The sequence below is a fragment of the Notolabrus celidotus genome, chromosome 2 (genome assembly GCF_009762535.1).
Source record: "Notolabrus celidotus isolate fNotCel1 chromosome 2, fNotCel1.pri, whole genome shotgun sequence".
NCBI lineage: Eukaryota > Metazoa > Chordata > Actinopteri > Labriformes > Labridae > Notolabrus > Notolabrus celidotus.
This window is the reverse complement of record NC_048273.1, coordinates 33,035,598-33,057,102: the sequence shown is the minus strand read 5'-3', so window position 1 is coordinate 33,057,102 and position 21,505 is coordinate 33,035,598. Positions and strand designations below refer to the sequence as shown.

The 21,505-nt window shown below is 38.8% G+C and overlaps 1 protein-coding gene and 1 long non-coding RNA gene across 3 annotated transcripts in view; both read right to left on the bottom strand.

Moving 5' to 3' along the window:
- The window catches only part of LOC117826628 (inactive N-acetylated-alpha-linked acidic dipeptidase-like protein 2), a 367,684-nt gene that overhangs the window by 287,902 nt on the left and 58,277 nt on the right, over positions 1 to 21,505 (bottom strand). The window lies entirely within an intron of this gene.
- On the bottom strand, positions 3,942 to 8,967 carry LOC117826746. Its single transcript, XR_004634082.1, has 3 exons — positions 8,742 to 8,967; positions 4,298 to 4,373; positions 3,942 to 4,205 (listed from the first exon to the last, which is right to left on the bottom strand). It is a non-coding gene; the product is annotated as an uncharacterized LOC117826746 (long non-coding RNA).

Here is a 21,505-nt window from a genome sequence, read left to right as displayed (position 1 = left end):
TGATCGAGGCTTCACTATTTTTCAATTTACTGTCTTTTTTGGCAAATATGGAGAAGTCAGATTCTTTTTGTGATTGTTTTCTTTATTTCAAAAAGCTGAAAATAAGAAAATAACATTCTGAAAAAAATATTTTAAGGGTCCTCTTTGTCCTCTTTGACACATATCTATTCATTTGGTCTATTACCTGGCTTTCTAACTTATCACCTGGTTGTGATAAATGCTTGTTTATGATTGGTCAAAAACCCCTTGACAACTGTTATCAACTTTGAATAGCATGAACGATGCAAAGGATAACTAGATCACAAACATCATATCAAATCCATAAAACTCTGGCATATTTGTATAGTTCAAGGTTTCACCAATTCCTGTTGACAAAGTGGCAAAATGGTTAGTTTATGATAACATCTGTCAACAACATAGAGGGTTTTTTCAATGATGCTCCCATTTTTTTTTCCTTTTGAGAGCACAAAACTGTAGATTTATAGTTAATTGGCTGACTAGTCACATGCAGAGAAATTAAAAAAAAGATGAGGAAAAAAGCAAAGGATGTTAAAACACATTTGTAAAGAAAGCCGATGAAAAAGGTCCATATTGACTTTACCGTGTCTAAAAATATGAAGACAGATGTACTTTATAACAGTAAAACCGGCTGATGTTTGGATAAGCACACTGTTGCAGTGGAAGTACTACCAACCATCAAGGTCATCTTGTTTGCATAAAGTAGGTGACCAGGTAATGAGTAAGATGATGCATAGTTAACAGGTGCTGTAGTAGGGTTTATTTCTCTATATATTGCTTTGCATAGGGGTATTCTGACCCTGTCAAGATTCTATTTCCCATAACCACCTGCTCAAATGTAGTAATTGACGCCATATTTAAGAACTATCTTTAAGTGTGCTGGTAAAATATTTATGAGCCCTTTGTATTTGTTCCTGTGTTCATTGTTAATGTGTTCATTGTCAGTGTGTACGTGTGTGTGTGTGTGTGTGTGTGTGTGTGTGTGTGTGTGTGTGTGTGTGTGTGTGTGTGTGTGTGTGTGTGTGTGTGTGTGAGTGTGATAACTATATCAGTCTCAGTGGCAGATGGCCCAACCACACAAAATTCTGCTCCTCTCCTGTCAGCAGGCCAAGTCTCATGGCCCACCAGGGGCAGCAGCAGGAGATGTGTGAGTGTGTGTGTGTGTGTGTGTGTGTGTGTGTGTGTGTGTGTGTGTGTGTGTGTGTGTGTGTGTGTGTGTGTGTGTGTGTGTGTGCGCGCTGCTGGATTTCCATGCATGTTGGAGTGTCAGCTTCTCCGTATGTACATGGTGACAGAGACCTTCATTGATATACCAAGCTGTTGGAGTGATGCCCTGTGGTTTTGGGACATATGCCCAATTATGAAAAGTCCTCATGTCTCATGTGAGTTAAAGGGTGTCAATCTTCACTGCTGTGCTTAAGTGCATAGCATTTTGTCTCTCAAACTTTTCTCTGATGTATTTTTAAAGTCTGTGTATAGGAACACTGTATAACCCTCTCCTTGTAGTACATATGTCTGCCTTTGTGGTGCTCTTTAGATGTTGAAAGAAATAACATAAATGCTGGGCTTCAGGGCAGAGCGATGCACATTTTCTAGTTGAATAACAATTGCCACCATAGACAGCAATTTTTAATTAAGCTGTAGATCTGCTGTCAAACTGCGTTTCAGTCGATGAACATAGATTTCGCCAACTCAAAGGAAAATTCTATGTAGCATTCTATTTCTATTGACTACTGAAGCAAGGTAGCTGGCAATCATCTGTGATTGAGCTGTAAACTGACTCATGATGTGTGTGGGAATTAGAAGCTCTAAAAATCTTTCACAGTGCCATTTTCACTCTTACACACACACACACACACACACACACACACACACACACACACACACACACACACACACACACACACACACACACACACACACACACACACACACACACACACACACACACACACACACACACACACACACACACAGATGGTAAGCTGACATACAAGGAGCAAATCTCATTACAAAGATAGCTATTCTTTCAGGAGCCATTTAGTGCTTACTATTTGTCCTAAAAAAAAAATTGATGAGTGCACCTCAAGAGCCACGGATCGACTTGTCAATCTTAGTTAGTATAGATGATAAGCTGTACTTGTAATCCACATCTGCCCTCATAGAGCAGAGCCATCAAGAACACCACCGAAGCAGCTGAGCAGGCCTCGCGATGGATCTGGACCCGGAGATCACAGCCATGGGGAGAAGTGAATGCTACCTGAACACAAGCTGCGGTCTGATCAACTGTGGCTGGGTCGCCTGGGTGAGAGGGTCTGATGTTGAAAGACCCCAAACACTCAATGACCCCTGGTCACATCACTGACGATGTGTTCAGGTGCATCTGAAGATTTATTTAAAAGCTTGGGGACATTGGGAGAAGAAGGTGAGAAGCTGACTGTTTTGTTGGAGAGATCGACCTGTCTTTGTTATTGCTGGACGAGTCGATTAACAATGTTCAATTATTTTAAAAAGTCCAAAAAGCACCCTTGTTTAATTATCCAACCAATTTTGTTCAGTGTGTTGCATCAAAGTGTTCTTGTGCAATCCAAAAGTGTTTATATGAGTCTTTTTTTATCCTGATTCTGATCTGTTTACAGGGGGTCACATACACACTTGTGATATTTGACTGATCTGCTGTGCCTGGTTCAAGTTGCTGAGCTGTGGTCAGACAAAGACAGTTCAAAGGATGGCAAAGTTAGACCTAAAACTATGTAAAATGATGCCCTTTATCATGGTACAACATGGATGCTCCCTTACAACAATTGAAATGCCTTGTTTACCCTCCATATTTCTTATTTCATCACTCTTAGAGCAGCGAGGATCGCCCACAAGTTACAAATACCTAAAATAACCTGAGATGATCAGGACAAATGTATGACGTCTAAATTCTTGTGAAGGGCACTGGTCACTCGTCTCAGCAGGCCACGGTGCCATTTTGTGATGCAGTTTATTAAAACTTTAATGGATCCACGTCTCAGACTCCACTAAACCTGTCATTTCAGAAGGTTACAATCCCATCAATATCATGTGGAGATGTTCCTGTTTTCAGGCTGATGGCTCTCCTCCTTGACATTTTCTTGGTGCTAATAGGATTTGATATGAATATCCTGTTCTTCATATTCATCTATTAATTTATTTATTTTTGGTGGAATTATTCCAAAAAGACGATCAGAAAGTTTAATTTAAAAAAGAAGAAGTAAATCTGTGTTATTCCCATGCTGTGTAACCTTTCTGATGCCTGCAAAGATGCTGTGATTGTTTTGAAGTGTTCACGCATTTGAAGTCCTGCGACCGTCTTTATCTGATGAGTGGATTGAATCCTCTCTTCAGAAGTCTCTGTACCCCACAGAGACGGATGAAGACTGTTTATCCAAACTTCAGCAAGCTGCAATTGTTTCATGAAAGCCTTTTGTAAATGTTTCATATCTTGTCTCTTTAGCATCTAAGCTGTAATTAATTCTTTCTCTGTATCGCTCGCAAATGGGTGATACAGCCTGATTTGAAACAACAGTTTAAAGTCTGGTCCATAACTCCTATGCTTCACTTTAAGCACAAGTCAAAGCTTTTGTATTATTAAAGTTGAAAAATGATAGTCTGCTTCAAAGCCAGTCTTTAGCACAATTGCACCATTTACTTTGAATGACAAACAAACAAATAAACTCAGGTAAAGTATGCATTTATGGTCAACAAATCCACTTAAAAGAAAATACTTCATTCTCTTTTGGTAGAAACGAGTGTTTTATGCTTGTTACAATGATAATGTGAAAGAGCTATTAGCATCAGAGTAGGCAGATAAATCACATGTTCTGCTTCTGCCGAGTGAGGATATAATTGCCTTAGTGGGAGCTCTCTGTGCTTTCTTGGGCCAAGCAGACTTGGAATATAAGCTGCTGTTGCCTCTGCTGGCAGCTATTGAGGATAATATATTCCTGTAGCACACAATCATTTTAATAGCTCATCCATTTGTTCAGGAGACAATTGATTTTCTCTGTTTCCATTCACGTTAGTCACATTTGATTTCTCTCATCCCATTTGCATTTGTCACATTTTAAGAGCATGGCGCTTGTGCTCAGGCTTCAGTGATAGGAAATCTTTATTCAGGTGCCAGAGCTGGTGTAAGGATGGAATCAAAGTGATGATGGAGGCTGCCAATAAAGAAGATTCTACACATCAATGGCTGTTCTTCGCAGTGCAATATGGTGCAATTCAGAAGAGAATAATTAAAAAGGTACATCACCTAGAGGGCAATCAGTGATATCACAACAGTAGTCGGATCTGGTGCGGTTATCCTTAAGACATGTGCAAAGCTACCACTGAAAATAAAAGAAACATTTTACACTGATAATACATCTCCATAAAAGGTGTTTGTTGTGAATTTGAATGATGTTGGGTCTGTGGATTGTGATATCTGGGTGTGTCCTACCTTACAATGAATAAATATAACTATGCACTGCTTCTACAATCTGAGCATATCATGGTAGCCAACGTAGTGTTCGTAGTGTTCATGTTCCTTTATTGTTGTCAAGTCATGTCCAATAAAAGCTCATGTGAAGAACTTTAAACTGGAAACGATTCCCACTGATGCTTCTGAAGCAGGAGGATCTTCTTGTTTAAGAATACAACTCACATGTACATGACAGGATGAGTAAAGAGCTAAGAAGTCCTGCTTTGACAACATGTTAGATCCTCACAGCTGCTTTAGCATAGCTCGGCTATGGTTCAACCTTGATGCAAATTACAGAAGTTATAACAGTCTTTGACTGATTAAATTGGAATTTGGAATAAATAGCGCACTGAAAAATTAAAAATCTTACCAAGTGAAATTGTCTAACTTTTAGTCAAAATGTCTTCTCCCACTTGATTTAAGATACATTTACTTAACAAGTAACGTTTGAGCAAGATAGAGGGACTTGTTTTAAAACAATGCATCTTAAATATCTTGTTTAGTCAAACAATCTTGACGTGATCTTGTTTTGAGTTGTAATTTAGAAGAAACAGTTTATTTTACATTTCATACATGTTTCAAACTGAGATCTTATTTGTAGAAGACGGATAATCTTGATTTAAGACAAACCCTTTAATTGATTTAAGTAAATGCATTTTATTGGAGAATCTATCAGAAAACAGCTCATTTGATAAAAGAAAGAAAGAAAGAAAGAATTTTTTTTTTTTTTTTTTAAGGGTGGGTTACAGTTTTCAGGCACTGTTTCTTCTAAATCAGATAAAAATATAAACCCTCAAACTACATGCACACAATGAAACACCTACTTTAGAGCATAGCTGGCTTATCCTAAGAAATAACATGACTGAATATTAGTATATCCAGCTAACTATGAGAAGACATATCTCAAAATGCTCAAATTAAACTTTGTCATCTTATTTCAAGTACAAGATGGTCTTAAACCTAGAGAAGTGCCGCTATAATATAACTCAAATTAAGGTGGATATATCTCAAATGAAGAAGTTTACATAAAATGTATTAGTGCAAAAATATTTTTTTGAGTGAAGAAATACTAATTGTTATCATTCCTGGCTTATTCTGAGACACTAAGCTTTAAAATACTGGTATAATATTGATTAAAATAAGTTTTCCCTGCTTATTTTAAGATCACAGTTTTCTAAATATTACGTCTTATTTTAAGAAATCTTAACAAGCAAATTTTCACTTGTTCCATTGGCAGATTTTTTTGCTTATTTCAAGGTAAAAGTACCCTGAAATACGTTTTTTTTCCCTTGTTTTTGGAGTGGCATTTTTCCAGTGATAACCAAGTGGATTAAGTTAAAGCCCCTGTGAGGAGTTTTTAGATGGTAATGAAACTGAGGCAAACAAGGCCATCAGCAACATGACTCACAATGTCTGTACTGTAAATGTAATGCCTGAAAGAGCTGCAAGGAGTGGGTGTCAGACCAGCCGACTGACAGCACACTGAAGGAGCAACTTTTCTTTACATTTTCAACAGTAAATATTCCCAATGAGGGGCACATTTGACTATTCAAAGAGAGCAAGATGAGACTTGAGTCATAAAAAAATTACCTTAATATGTACATGACCAGAAAAGTGACAGGATGCTGGTCTTTGCCCATAGGGGGCGCCAAAATCAACATAAAACTAAAGTAACTGTCATTAAAAAAGGTTCACCTTTCATGTTTTTCATGCCATTCTATACTATGACTATGACATCTGCCTAGTCAATGTATCTAAATATGGCTAATTAATACCTTACACTAGCCTATATCATTCTGTTCTTTAGGATGGCAAAATATTTAGTGCTCCCTCTAGTGGCTGGCTGCAGTATAGTTCATAAAGCCAGCCTCCTTCATTGGAACAGATGGAAAATTGGTCAAACTAGCAAATCAAATCATTAAATTCAGTTAACTCAAACATACTTCCTATCCTAATATTTGGTATCATGCTTATTTACCAGAAAGTGTTAATCTAATCAGATATTTGTTTGAATTAGTTATTTGATGCTAATTGATTAATTGAATGAGGCCTCTGCAGTGTCCTTTACTGGATTAGCACAGTATCCTAACAAACACTAACACATGAGTCATTGAACTTTTCATACCCCCTGGTGTCGGCTTCACATCAACACAATTATTTTGGCTTTATTTCTTTTTAACACTGGGAGGAGATGGAGGCGCGTCATCCATATGTATTCAGCCAACGCTTTATATATTTGTAGCCAAGTGCTCTGTTTTCCTCAGTGGTGAGTGTGTTTTCTGATGGGTTGGGTTGCAGCTATGGCTGTAACACAGCAGTGATAAATGAAGACAGAGTTCAGAGACAGACTGACTTTAAATAAAGCAGCCGTTAAAGATCTGCTTCTCATTGAATGTAAAACAGGTCCAGTCTTGCTGCGCCCAGCTACACTGCTGAATAGCAATCGGCTAAAACACAGAAGCACACATGCACGCACAGCACACTGTACAATTAACCTCAGCCACCCCTGAACAAAATATTGCATTTTATCTGAGTCCTGTTAATAAGGGCAGACAGGAGACGAGAAGAGGGAAATTTTAAAAGGAGAGAAAATCAGTGCAGTGGTAGCCACTCAGTCAGCCTGATCCTGGTTTATAAAAAATGAGAATTGTGGTTAGATCTTGCTAATCATCACCATGAATGCAACTTCTATTGGTTTATGGCCTATTGTAATGTATCTCAGTGACAACTTCATTTGAGATCATTCTGTCTACAATATGGAATCAATTTATATTAAAGACGTACAGTATCTAGTGCACATTCTTATCTTTCCTGCACTCATCCAATTAACGGTATGCATATTTTTGTATTTCATCTGTTATGACACCTGCACTCTGTCTGCTATGTCAAAATGACTTTAAATGCACATAAATCCTGTGGGCTTAGCAGGCAGTATTAGCATGCAGAATGTGCACAGATTTAACCTTGGCAGAAGGTCGCATTGGCCTCCTACAAAACAGAATCAAACAAAATCCAAGATTTTCAAACATGTGTCCAAGTATACATATATGACATTTCTTAACCCTCCTGTTTGTTGCAGGTCATATTGAACCATAAGTCAAAGTTCAAAAATAAAAAAAAATAGTTAAAAGTATTTTTTCAGTATGAAACTTATTTTGCTTGGCTTAGATGGCGTAATATACATAATTATGAAATAAAAATGGTTAATTTTACATATTTGGAACCCCCTCTCTATGTTTACATTACACAGATACTCTTCGTGGGTCAATTGGACCCAGCAGTAAAAGTGGAGGCTAAAAGGAAGTGTCAAATACTAATTGTTCTTTTCAACTGTGTGACATATTTCACTCCAATCACACACACACACACACACACACAAAACCACACACACCGTCTCCCTATCTCTTGACCTCATTTGTTTTTCCATTTTCTCATTTTTTTTTTTGTCTTTCCAATGTACATTAAAAAAAGTTTTAACATGAATTTTCATAAAGAAACAAGTGAGTTATCCTCAATGAACTATGATCTGTGAGAATTAAAGAACACTATTGCACTAAATATTGATTTAAATGGTTAGTAATGGAGTTAATAATAAAAAAAATATGTTTATTGTGATTTTTTGGGGATCTCACACTTTTGAATAATTAAAAATGCCCCGGGTCAAGTTGACCCAGGAACATTATTGCCGTTCCTGAGAAATGAACATAACATGAGGGTTAAGGTGTGAATTAATGCAAGAAACATTGATTTCAGATTGGACGGACCAAGTCTGGGGGCAATTGCAACTGCGGTTTGGGCTCAAATTGAATGGTAACCAACAAATACAGTATATCCTTTTTGTGGTAAAGAAAAAAAAAATACCTAACAACTGGCTACTGTACTGCAGCTGTCTGGCAGACAGAACATTTTCAGGACATTTTCTATGTAGCAAGGGGTTGTCTAGATAACATTTAGGGGGTAGACTTTTCCATTGTTTGTGTTTTACCAACAACCTGAGTTGCAGGGATGGAGTTTTGATTGAGACAATACTGCAACGTGCTTATCCCATGCTTGCTGTATACAACCAAAGTCTGATAAAACTTGATTCATCAATACGAATTGTACTTCAAACAGTAACCAGAATCCTTCAGACTTTCAATCACTTACAAATTCTGCATTCAGTCACTCAAATTCAGCAAGAATAAAATCAAAGTCTGTCTTTGGCAGAAGAAATTCAGAGATGTGGGTTAAAACTGACCATCACACAATGGGACAATTGTTGTGGAGTACATCGGATCAGTCCTCCAGTTTCAGCCAAAGGAAGCTGCGTTTCACCACAACATTTGAAGAGTACTTGAAGGAGAAGACAGAGCTAAGTTTGTATCCTGTATGCATCCCTGATCTAATACACACTGAGCATATTTGGAGTATTTTCATTCAAGAGATATATAGTCTTTATCTATATAGTTTTCCGCCTCCTCCTCGTCAAGATCCTGCTCAGCACACCTGTTGCTCATTCTCTGTAATTAGTCCTCTGAGCTTCTGGGTGCCTCCTCAGCTGCATTTCCGCCTCTAATTAGTCTGTGTGTATATTAAAAGACAGAACAGGTTAGCACTTTCTCAATCACTGAACCTGTCTGCTATTGTTCAATGACAATATAGACGCTGGGAGCAAAGGCCTTCATTGTTGCAAGAGAAAATATGTTGCTACTGTTTACAGTCTGACTACTACTAACTTACCTTTTTACTGTAATGGGTAGCAAAAAGTGTTACTTCTGAAATGTATTACTTTTCCCTAAAAGTAACATGTTACTGATGATGTTTTTCTATTGTCACCAAAAAGAAAGTCACTAAAGCATATTGTTGTTTCTGTTTTCCTCCTACTTCATGGCAGGTAGCTGTGTATCAGTGTATTAGCCTACAGTTGTTTCTGCGCATGTAAGGTTGAAACATGATTATTAAGAGCATGTTTTATCATGGCTTCAGTGAAACAGCAGTGCTGTATGTTGTATGCCCCTGCACAATTTTCTGTCAGATTTTAACCATTACAAAGAGATGTAAAAATGATGATCTATAAACTATGTTATTGAATTGCTGTAGAGTCAATACTCTTAAAAAGTAGAAGTACAGCAATCTACTTGCCATCTGGATGATACAACAGTTATGCAAAACAAGTCAGAGTTTTAAGAGGTTTTTAATAATATTTTCTTTAAGATTATTTTTGGGGGGCTTTTACACCTTTATTGATAGAAGAGAAGACATTGGATAGAGTAGGAAACTAAGAGAGAGTGGGGGAGTGACATGCGGGATAGGGGCTGCAGGCTGGAATTGAACCCAGGCCACCCACTACACTGTATTGGTGCGCAAATTAACCATCAGGTTATATCCTCACCCAAGCTTTATAATTTTTGATAGAGTACTCTCGCACTAAGGATGGCAACAGGTTACTTGTATAAGTAACGATACCAAATAAGTTGTGTATATATTTTTTTCATTTTCTTTTACCTGTATTTAACCATGACAAACTCATTGAGATTAAAAACTATTTTTCAAGAGAGTCCTGGCCAAGATAGGCAGCAGCACATTTATCAATTAAGATGGTCACTTTGTTCCATCTCTCACAAAGTTGGTTAACATTTTCAGTCAAAGGCCAGTTCCATTTGTTATGGTTTGATGGGTGATCCAAAACTGTTCCTTCCTGCAAAAATAAGTATCAACCTTTATGCCAGTAATTATCAATTGTAGTTTATTTTTTGATTTAGTGTCACAAATTAATTTGATTGATTGATGAACATATTGCAGCATGGTCTGCTGTGCATCGATATGAACCCAGCTCTATAAAGCTAGTACAGCTCCACCTCCCACACAAACTCTTGCTCCTTCCCTGCCAGTGAGGTGATAATCCATGTCCCGTGGTACCAGTCTATGCTGCCTGGGATCAGCATGCCCAAGTCCCCACGTTAGCCTGGCACTCAGCTTTCTTATCACCTGACCCCCTTGCCTATCCCTGAGGGTGGTGGGCCCACAGGGTGTCAGTTCCACTTTTTCCACAGTTGCCTGACTGAGCCCTGTGAAGGAAAGCCTGGCCACAAGGTGTTTGCCATCCAGCACCCTGGGTTTGACTCCAGAGGGTTGCCCTGGTGTCCCTCCCCTGAGTGAGAAGACCCCTCTTCCTTTTCACTCCTTCATCCTTTGAATTGCTCTTAGTCTGGACCTGGCTGTGTTAGAAACTTGACTCTGATTGGCCAAAACACTGTAACAACTGTGACTGATTCTTAACAGCAATGCCAGGGACAAACTGATTGTAATCATATCAAATCAATCTGCTGAAAGAGTGCAGTCTTAATCACCCTGAAGTCAATCTTTACAGGTCACGCAATATAACTATAATCAATTAACAGAAGATGTGGTGCTTTATTTTACATGACAACAACTTGTGATTCAGTGTCTTGATGTTTTTGCAACAGAACACTTTAAAATGATTGATTTGGGAAATGCAAATTCAAGTGGCTGTTACTTTAGGGATTCGTCAATCCACTGAGATGCAGAAGGTCAATAAAAAGCCAGCTGATGAGACCCTTCTTTTATGACCCCCCTCCAAAGTTGGGTTGTTTAGTAAGATCTGTCTTGGCTGCTGCAGTGCCTGCCTTTGGGTTCCAATGTGTCTACTTACAGGTATACAGGTGATTGAACTTAGCATAGCAACATATGGCAGATTTCTCCCTGAATGATGACACTACCTGAGGGGGTTAAGTGTCACATTCAAGGACACATGCACATAACACATGGTAGCTGTTGGACACATTATGGGCTTTATGCCTGAAATCAGACCAGCAGACTTTCATACATGGGACAGGTTGTGGAAGAATGGACTACCTTGACAAGTCACGTAAACTTTTTTAAACTACTAATACTATTTTAATGAATACTGTATCAGAGTAAAATAATTTCTAGGAAGTTATAGATCATACATAATAATATGTATGCATGCACAGTACATTAAGACATAATCAATCTTCTTTTCTCTTTTGGTTAGAGGTCATTATTTGGCAATATATTAACTAATGACACTATACAGTATGATGTATCTCAAAGCCTAAGAAGTTGTAATATTCTTTGATTTTTTTGGCATCTCTGATAGAGTTAGTACAGCGCAGTTAAATATCAATTCACTTATGAGAAGCAAAAAATAGCTGAATTAATATTACACTCAGAAGTGGGCCCTCCCTCCAACTCGTCAATACAGTTAGCTGTTCTATATTCTGATGCATGTCAGACAACTTTCATTTGACCTTAAAACTTAATGAGGATATTTTGTTCACCAGTGACAGTTTGACATTTTGGCATGAACAAATTACCTAACCTTCGCTATTAGGATAATATTGACCACAGCATTCATGATATGGATTTCTGTAAAAGAGAACAAAAGAAGTATAATGCTGTGCTTTAGGAAGAGAGCCGGATTTCAGAAACAATTGTTACCATACACATTCTATCAACACAATTTCAATAATTTCTCAGTGGTTATTCTTTCACTGCTCAGTTTTTGTTAGTGCAAACATAGTTTTCATAAAACCCCTCTGGGAATAGGTATTTCAAATTACCATACACCATCAACACTAACAAGGAAGGTCCATGTTTGGTCCCTCTTCGCTCCGCCACACCAGATAGGTTTCACTCTAGTCAATATGTGCTTGCATTGGCTTCACTATGCTGCGTACCTGCTCCTTCCTAGCTCCAGCAATCCTGACCCCTCTGCAGGAGATACCCAAGAATTCTGTTTTCACCAATCCCATTCAAACATCTGTTTACTTTTTAGAATTAACCCCTTTTTGTTGACACAAGATCATACGTCACATAACTACATCAGCGGATCATCATAATGATTGGAGACAGACCTAGAGTCAACATGTTGGTTCATTTTCAGAGGTCATAGAAGAGAATAAGGATGTTGTCATAGAAAACCATTGGCTCTCTAATTGCCGTGGGAAATCTTGTGACCCCAGCTGTCTGTATCTTCATGCTGTGCTCTGAAAACGCAGCCGTGGGTGTTGAAAGACAAGGAGCACAGAGCCAATCCGCAGTGGAGAGTCCATTATAAGACTATGTTCACACTGCAGGGAAAGTGAACCAATCACAGAACAGGTTACAAGGAATCTGATCTTCTCTTATCAGATCTGTGTAGCCTTCATATGTGGTCCTGATTCAGATACAGGTTGGATCTGGACAAACATAGAAGACAGATGCGATTGAGGAAGTCCTTCCTTACTACCATTTGATTATAGATTTTTCACCATTCACTGCACATCAACATGACACCGTCAAATTTGTTGACTTGAGTGGCCACCATATTTATTTCTGTGCTGCATTTGACATCTACTGTATGTTGTTATTTTACACAAACAGGTCAGTTCATGACCATGACCTAATCACAAAAGAGTCTGATACAGGCCAACAATAACAACAATGTGAAAATGCAACAAAAAAATTATAAAATTAGGGTTTGAGCAGCAAAAATAAATTTAGCATTAAGGCTTGTAGTGTGACCATAGTCGAATACACCTCTGATGGCGGCTTAAGTTTGTCTGTCTTCACTGAATCTTCTGTCATATAATGTCAAATAATACAAAGCTATTTCTGACTTTGCTTGCATGTGAATGTGCTTTTTAGTTGATATTTTTTTCTTATCAAGATGTTGTTTAGAAGCTTGGTGCTGGTGCTGCGGTGTGAGTGAGTGAGTGAGTGAGTGAGTGAGTGAGTGAGTGAGTGAGTGAGTGAGTGAGTGAGTGAGTGAGTGAGTGAGTGAGTGCGTGCGTGCGTGAGTGCGTTCGTGCTTGAGTGAGTGAGTGTGAGAAAATGATGTGTGTATTTGTGTAATTGTGTTTGTTAACATTTACTGTTCCGTATGTATGTGTTTGACTTTGTACTTATGTTTTGACCCGGTTGAAAATGAGATGCTCCATCTCAAGGGGCCATCCTATAATGAATTCAAATATAAACAAGAAAATAAAAGCATTTAGGTAAAACTATTTATTCAAACTATGTCAGTAATGTTTTTAACCACACATTCCAGTTTAGTATTATTCTGTTTAAGCTCAGAATACAAGATAATCCAGTAAAGTAACACAATGTAGAGCCACAGTGATGATCCAAGAATGAGCCAACTATTTCCTGATAAAGTGTAGACCAAAAATGAACACGACCAGCTGAACAAATGTGGTACAGTACTTATTTCATTTTCAAGTGGAAGATATATGTCTAAGTAATGTTAATCTGTAGTTTTAGAAAGAAACATGTACAGTACCAGAAACAAGTGTTCCCTGGCCTCCCCCCCAGGTAATCCCATACTGACACTTGGCTAAGGCTCTTGACATCTCACACAGAAGCACAAGGTATTTTTCAACATCTGTATTTTAAAAGAAACCATGTGCAATTGCAACTATTTTACGCATTTACACCATAAAAGGCTTTCAGCAGAAAGAATAACCGCAGGAGAGGGGGCTTGTTTATCTGTTCAACATGCCGAGGTAAGTGAGAAATCATGGGTATACCATGAGCACAGAGGAGTTGGATCATCTCACTTTGGACTGGATGATGTGACTTGAGGTGATGCTTCATGTGAAGAATAGCATGAGAAGCTGTAATGGCAACCCCCCTCAGAATACTGAGGCCCTAAGATACTTATTGATTCAAAACTACATTCTCCCAGTGAATCGTCAGTGAACATATTGAGGACCTACCGGAGGACACACTACATGAATAAAGAACCTGCGAGCCACCTACACAGCATACATTCTTTACAGCAGAGATTTTCATAGGGATGGAAAGCTCCTTGGAAGTCTGACTTTGTTGCACATAACAGAATGATATCAAAGTAACTCACTCTTGGAAAAAAAGCTTGCAAGCAGGTTCACATGCAGATTGGAGAATGAGCGGAGGGTATGATTTATGCAATGAAAAGAATAATACTCTTACACTCAAAGACAGCTACGCAATCACTATCAATTTGCAGCACCTAATTTCAAGTTGACAGGCTGTACTATAAGAAGCATGGAAAGTGAAAAGAAGGATTTTTGGTTTATTAAGGTCTTTGAAACTGTCATCACACAGAAGCCAAATTAATGCTAATGATTAGCAGAAATCCTGGACTGACATTGAAGGCACCATGAGGGTTGTGTTGCAAAGTGAGTCTTATTGTGGAGATCTACATCCTAGAAACCTGTGCTCTTCATTTCTCTCTTCTTTTTAGGCTGTGGGTAATTAAACCATGTCTTTTGGACCATATCACTTCAACATACTCATCTCCATGACGACTGAGAATTCAGATTAAAGAGACTCTGCAATTAAAGCTGTGGCAAGAGCTGCAGTAAGTGCAGTGCAGTTTTTAAATCTCCAAAAACCAAAAGCAAGAGGGTACGTTCAAGTGTCACATCCCTGAAAAGATAGTGCTTCAGTTTTTCAGATGTAACTTTCAAGCAAAGAAGAAGCTCAGTTACTGTTAAAATGAATATTTGTGCTAGGGGTGATCTTTGCTGGCGTGTCTTTTGCAGTAGAGCTTCTCACTCCCCAGAATTTGCCAGTCAAATCAGATTTGGTTTCTTATACATAAAACTAAGATGCTTGTGGTCTGTTGAGTTCAGCACCACATCAGTGTCCTCTGTTAGCTGCTGTCAGTCTTATTTCCTGTTATGTGGAGCCTAATATCCTGACTATAAAAAAGCCCAAACAGGATAAACAGAGCCAACACCAAATGAAATTTCTTTCAGTTGTAGAGGGGGAGGTTAAACCACTTCTACAGTTCTTATGATAAAGCTTAGGGCTGGCTCATGATTGGACCATCTCTTTGTTATGCTGCTATAGGCTTAAGGCTGATTTATACTTCTGCGTCGAAACGACAGCGTAGCCTATGCCAGAGGACCGCGTAGCTCCTGTACCTACGCAGAGGCCTATGCATGTAGCTGACCCGCAACTCCTCAAAAATGTAACTACCTGTAATATCGACGTGGACTGCAAGCCCTGTGATTGGTCCGCTTGGTGGCATTGTATTTCCCGCATTTACAGCACTTCCGAAACCCCGCTCATCGGCCGCATATTAACCTTATATTTCATCTCCTCCTCTCTATTCTTCATGTAATCATGTCTGTATGATAAACAGCAACATGTATCAGCTGTAGATTAACATAACACGCTCTGAATCTCTGTGGAAAAGTAAACAGAGATTGTAGCGGGGCCGGAAACAGGCGACCAGCTATCAGAGGGACCACACTGCCCTCAAGCGTTTCGGCAGAGGATTGCTGCACGTCAGGGAAACATCGATGCAGGGGCTGACGCAGACATGAAAAGTATAAATCAGCCTTTAGACTGCTGCGGGAACTGACACACTGGGATGCTATCCCCCCATCACTTACTTTCACTCTCCCTGTCCCATTAAAGTTACTAACCAAAGGCCTCTCTGGCGTCCCTGAGCTCCCTTGTCTCGTAGGCTCCTCTGTATACCTGCCGTAGACGGCCTGCTGCTGTGAACGGCCTGCTGCTGCATCTACAACTATCCGACTCATCACTATCATCTCTCCCTCTTAATCTCCTCTATCCCTCTTTCTAAACCCAACTCAGCCGAGGCAGATGGCTGTCTAACATGAGTCTGGTTCTGCTGGAGGTTTCTGCCTGTTAAAAGGACGTTTTTCTTTGCAGCTGTAACTAGCTAAATACTGTAAAGTGCTCTTCTCATGGTGGATTAAGGTGAGATCAGACTGAGTCTTATCTTGCTGTCTTGATGTTGGGTCTTTGTTAATAATTTAACATAGAGTACAGTCCAGGCTTGCTATGTGTATAAAAGCGAGACGATGTTCATTGTGATTTGGTGGTATACAAATAAAGATTGATTGATTGATTGAGTGATTCTCCACTTACAGAAAATGACTACTTCAAAGTGAAACTGGACAATGGCAGAGGGTTTGATTTTAGTGGAAACTTTTTAAATACATTTTTTATTGACTCCGGTCTGTCGCGGCTTCATACCGTTTGTCGTGGACATTTTTTTCGTTCCTCCCTACTATCTAAGCATTGTGTTATGTTTAAGTCTTTGCGTGTTTCTACTACAAATAAACGCATTGTCGTTGTCCACTTAGTATTAGCATCCATGAACCAGAACAGAAGAGGGGCATGAGGCATAACAGCATCTCTTTTGCACATGTCACATAGCTGTTCTGATTAAATGTGTAGGTGCATGTAAACACCAGACCCAATTGAATCATATGCCATGAACACACTTGAACTGATATCTTCAATTAGTATAATGTAATTTGTAATGAATAATTACTGTCCATGTAAACGCGTCTGCTTTTATGGGTGAAGTCGGCTGCGTCTGGTCCTGCTCACTTTACACAGTGGTGGTTATAATAAGAACCTTACTTCTGCCTCCTCTGACTATAAAGTGAGTGAAAAGTATAATTAGATAAAGCTGGCACGAAAGTTAACCAACAATTTTTTTTTTTGCTTTTGTTTTGTAGCTACAACTGTTTCTGGAAAATCACATGTTATGACTGATCCTCAGAACTTGTGTTATAATTGTTGTTATTGATGTGATTGTATTTTAGGGGTGGTTAATAGAGTGGATAGAGAGATTTAATCATGAGTAGTCGGAGGTCATCCGGCAGCAGTCTGTAATAATAGAAAGAAAATATTGGAGACATTGCTCTGAGTGAGCTCAAAAGGCTTCCCTCAACATCTTTACTTTACAGAAAAGAAACAAAATGTTTAGGGACTTTGTCAGCGACGTATGCCCTACCTAGATCTCCAGCAGGCAGGGTGGCTAATTGAAGGTGAGACCCCTTTTTTTGTACTTGTTTTCATTCAAACAGCAGCACAGATTCACCCAGACAGACTCAAACACCTTCAAGGAGAGGACACTTGAAAGCAGCAAATAAAACAGAACTTAGAAGTTAAAGAGGAGTTGATTTGTAAGTGGGTCTCCTGCAGCTCTGTCTCTGAACAGTGTCCCAATACGACCTGTTACTTAAAGATGTTTTCATCTATCTCCACATCACTGCTGCTCTTTCCACTGATTACTTCCTCTTCTCATTAAAGAAGTGTTAATCAGTGAAAACAGATGCTTTCAATATGAGACTATCAGAGTGATTTCACTGACTCCCTGGCCATGACAGCATGAGTACTACCTGCATATACCTTATCTATTAGTGGAGGAAACAATACGAGTATCTTATATACCTTGACCATTTTTTATTTTACCTTATCTGGGTAGTGTGTGTGTGTGTGTGTGTGTGTGTGTGTGTGTGTGTGTGTGTGCGTGTGCGTGTGCGTGTGCGTGTGCGTGTGATGTATCTGTACGCATTGATTGAGGAACATACAAAAAAAAAAATCACCGTCACATAAAAGCATGTTACTTACTGGCTACCATTTCCCCTTGGGATTCAGGGTGCTTCAGTGATAGTTCTAGTTAATAGCCACACTATTATTAAACTGCATGTAACCATAGCAACAGCTTTAGCGCTTGATATTACATTGCCAAAGGGTTTAATGAAAATCTCCCAAACACTGTCTCAACAAGATATTAAACATAATGAGCCCCATATATATTTATTGCAGGGTTGGTTAGTTTGAGTTGCAGTGCGTAAGTGTTGATTTTATTTTTCTCAGTCCCCTCGGGGCGATCTGTCTGTTCCACATTATGTTGATTAAAAGAAAACTCCACAGAAGATACAATCATAAAGTGCTTTGTTGGTGCAGTGTGACCTGAGCACCCATTCCTCATTTCTGCCATTGTTGGCCTCATCACCAATGGGGACGACAGGGAGTACAGAAAACTGACGCAGGATTTTGCAGTCTGGTGCCAGAGAAACCACCTCCAGCTCAACGCAGGACAGACCAAAGAACTGGTGCTGGATTTCAGAAGACGCCAGGGAACGGACATTGAGATTGTGAAATCTTACAAGTACCTGGGTGTTCACCTGAACAATAAACTGGACTGGTCAGACAACTCTACCGCACTCTACAAGAAGGGACGAAGTAGACTCTCTCTGCTAAGGAGACTCAGGTCCTTTGGTGTGGAGGGACCTCATCTGAAGTTCTTCTTTGACTCTGTGGTGGCATCATTTTAATTGCTAATAACTTTTTAATAATTGCTATTTTATAGGCTCGTGTTTTCTTTATATTGTTTTGCACTATCTACTTTGCTGCTGTAACACTTTAAATTTCCCTGTTGTGGGATGAATAAAGGAATATCTTATCTTATCTTATTTCTGTCTGGGACCAGCAGCATGGGGCTACGTTAGCCGCTACAAGCATGACACACAGTGTTGCATTTTCAGGAAGAAAGAATGCATGGTAAACATTATCCCATTATACCCTCTAAATGGTCCATTTGGTGCCCTACCAGTGGTAATAACAGGCGCAATTATGCTGGAAATATATCCAATGAGTAAATAAGTAAGTAAAAAAGTAAAATAATAAATACATGAATAGGCAAGTCAGTCTTGCTATTCTGCAACAAAAAGAAAGCCTGACCTCTGTAATGTATCTAACTTGTCTAGCTTGGTTTGTTCCTATTTAGGGCCACACCTCTTTAACTCTAAGCTATATGTTTTAACTTATTCTTGCTTAAGAAGTTAATTAGTATCTACCTATTTTTTGTTTTCCTTAAACCAAGTTTTAGGCCATTCTATCCTTATTGGCCAAATTTAAAGTAGGTCAGTATATCCTGTTCTTTATCTGTGTCACACCACAGCAAACTAGTGTTTTCAGGTCCAAGCCCTCACCGGGTACTGTATTTTCAAAAGGCCATAGTTTTTCGAGTCGAAAAGGACTTTTGTTTGTATTTTTCAGTGATATCTTTGTGATGAGAAATAGATGAAGAGATGTATTCAACATTCAAACAACAGAAATTTAAACTTCTGTTAAAGTTCCTGTGGTGCCAATGTTGGCGCCCCTTGTGGATGAAGTGTTTTCTTGTTTCCATGCTCCATGACTTTATTTTTTGCACATTTGTAAGACGAAGTCAACATAGACTGGCATTTAGTCAAAATATCAATCACTGGGAACATTTGCTGTAAATCATTTATTAAAAAGGCTGTTTTTGCAGCTGTCAATCACTTTTGCTGACACCTACCCTTCAATGGTTATGGGCAATAATAACGCATGTAAAGACAAAATCAGTCTTTATGCTGATGATCTCTTCTGCTTCTGTAATTCATATTGAGGCATCGTTTAAATTTCATTTGGCTTTGTTACCAAGGAAAAACTCCTCACAAGAGCTTTAAAGCTAGGGTTGGTAGTCACGGAAAACTAGCATGAATTTGAATGTAGCATTTCCTCAGGACTCCGTCTAACCCCTCCCTCCCTCCCCTTGGAGCTCCTCAAAAAAAAAATGACGCCCCGGCTCACATTCACGAGCACCGGTGATTTGCGACCATATGATGGTGACTGATTCAAAACCGATCTTCAGCACATCGTTAATGTTTTGCACTACGTCAACTCATGTCTTACTCAGAGGTAAGAAAACACCAAAACATTCTCATAGTGGAACTTAAAAACACAAACAAACATGAAATGTACACGCAGGAGGCGGGCAGATGGCAGGACGGGATTTGATTGGTTCCATAATTTGGCTCCTGATGGCAGTGATTGGCTGGTGTTTTCCCAGGTTTACTCCGGGTGTAGATAGCAGCTTTTTTTCACTCTTTTTTAAGAACACATTATGTATTGATTGCCATTTGGACATAAAGATAATTTTAACCAGTATAACAAAAAGTGTATCTAAATCTGACTACCAACCCCAGCTTTAAATTCCCTGAAGTTAGCATTACCATACTGGTTAATCTGTAAACATATACAACATATACATATACAACAATTAGCTCCATATTGAAACATAAAATGTAATGTTTCTTTCTCCCCTGCTTTTGGGGCTACAGTTAAACTGACTGAATGTGTCATCAACTGTTTCAGAGCTCCCCGCTGAAAAGATACTTTATGAGAAGAAAGTTTAAAGTCAATTAAATCATTTCCTCTGTTTAAAGTCAAAATTAAAATTTACATTTTTCTCTCTTTTCCTCATTTTCATTTTGGGTACATACAGTATTTTATGATTAAGCTGTCTACAGACTTGCATTGCTCTATATCTGCCATTGAATGTCTTTAGTTCATTGCCTTTGTCAACATAACAGTGATTATATGGCAGCTCTATCAGTTAGACTGTGTATGGTGTTCCCAGTATTACTACACTGCACAATATGATGCTGAATAAATGAATACAAACCCCCCACATTATCAGTAAGAGAGCAGCAACCAAACTTGAAACATTATACAATTTGCAGTTACATTAGGATTATTCTAATGTTCAATATCCCAGTGTTTGGTGTTGAAATAGAGAGGAGGATTATTTCATTCTCATGAAGATGACTTCTAGCTGATACAAAGCGACGGGGGGAGGTGAGGGGAGAGGGAGAGGGAAGTCAGATATGCGGTAAAGGGAATTAGAGAAACAAATGAAGATGGAAAGGATAACCAGGCATCAGAGAGTGAATACAAATATTGAAAAAGAGAGCATTTCAGGCCAAGATACACAAGCAGTGTGGACTTGTAGAGTTTGCTGCAACAGGGAGAGGAGCTGGTGACAAGGATTATAAATTGTTGAAAGGGACAAAGGATTCTTTCTTCCATTATGTTTTAAGGACACAATTTACTGTCAGCTAAAATCAACAGTTTACATTCATTGTTTTGATGAGTGTTAAGTGTTATGCGTATACTAGACTCTGAAAGCAAGACCCAATTCACTTACACATAATTTCTCCAGCAACACAAATATTTGTTCCTTTCAAACTACATCTCTCAGCATCAATGAGATGGAGTCATGGTAACCTAGCTAGCTTGTATTCTGGTTCTCCAGCTGGTTTCTCAACAAAGTGGCCGAGCTGACCAGTATCACCTGTGGCTATACACTTAAATAGACTGTATTCATAACACACTTTCTCAAGTTTTCTGACTACTCAAAGCACTTTACATTAA